This window comes from Phyllostomus discolor, chromosome 7, assembly GCF_004126475.2.
Source record: "Phyllostomus discolor isolate MPI-MPIP mPhyDis1 chromosome 7, mPhyDis1.pri.v3, whole genome shotgun sequence".
NCBI lineage: Eukaryota > Metazoa > Chordata > Mammalia > Chiroptera > Phyllostomidae > Phyllostomus > Phyllostomus discolor.
The window spans coordinates 19179710-19181018 of record NC_040909.2 but is presented as its reverse complement, the minus strand read 5'-3'; the positions used below and the strand labels follow the sequence as shown (position 1 = coordinate 19181018).

The window sequence follows — 1309 nt, the reverse complement described above, 5'->3', positions numbered from 1 at the left end:
CTTCGATTGTAGTTCAGTGATGCAAATTGTTTTCCTTTTGGTGCTAATTTAATGCTCTCCTGAACTGGCTCCCACGATTTCAGAAGCTGGCCTCCAAAGAGTCATGCTCCACTACCGACTCCTACCATGAGAAATTCATTTTCTGCTTGACTTTGTAAGTGAAATTACACTCTGACACTGCTCCTTTCTGTTGTCACTGAAAGGCGTTAATGGAACATGGCACCAGAAATTTATTTGCAAGGTTGTCTTCTATTATATCCTTTGGTCTGAAGTGCCTTTGTAGATTCCTGTGACAAAGGGGTGAAGGAAGGAAACACTCACTGGGGCCAGAAGATCATACAGATTGTTGTGTCTCCAGATTTAGAAGAAGGTAACATTTTCAGAGATACCTTAACAATTATAAAAGAGAACTGTTCTCAGAGAAAAAAACTGTATAGATGTGTATATTCTGCTATCGAAAATCAAGCTTAAGTTTGTGTGTAAATAGGATGTTGATTGTAAGTCAGAAATTGTTAGAGGGCATACTATCCTTCAGAAAGGGAAGTTTTTTGTTGTTGTTTATTTTTCATATCAGACAGGTAATGTGCTGATGTCATAACAAGATTTCAGGGAGGCATATTTTACACAAAAGTGTGAATACTTAATCATCATGCTTATGAACTAGTGTACAAAAGGATCTGGAAATTTTCTTGATTTTGAAACTCATTGTTCAGGGTATGTTTACAGAAGCAAGGTGTTTAATGTCAGAATGAAGTTTCTGGGAGTGTTTCCCTGTTGACTGACTGTGTACTTTCTCCCTTCTCAGAGAACAAAACCGACCATAGTTAAGGAGCAGCTTGTTTAGATACTCTGATCTGAAGACAACTCACTCAAGATTCTTCCAACATCCTGTTCATATCCTTTGCCAACTCACCATGATTTATTAATTACACTGGGTCAGCCATTTTTCTACCCAATTTGTGCTCACAAGTCATCTACGCATGCCCCTGAGTTATCAGGGCCTTATTTTCACACCCAAAGTGAGCAACTTATACCCACATCCTTGTATTACTATGTTAGTACAATATGGTGAATGGTTTGTGTCCTGAGTAACCCTGCTGACGATTGAGCATACTTTTCATGCTGATTGCTATGTTCCTAACAAAAGCACATGATAGAGAAACAGAAGATATTTGTTGAATAAATAAATGAGCAAATAATACCAGGGTAGTTGCTTTTCTTCCAAAGCTGCACAAACCATGTTAAACTTCCAGAATCAAAATTATAGAAAGAAACAGACCTTAATTTTGGTGACTTTTCTAGGTACTAT

At 37.6% G+C, this 1309-nt stretch overlaps 1 non-coding gene across 1 annotated transcript; it reads right to left on the bottom strand.

Moving 5' to 3' along the window:
• Positions 1–568: 568 nt before the first annotated feature.
• Positions 569–677, bottom strand: LOC114502209. The gene has a single exon (XR_003685056.1). It is a non-coding gene; the product is annotated as a small nucleolar RNA U13 (small nucleolar RNA).
• Between the last annotated feature and the right edge of the window lie 632 nt (positions 678–1309).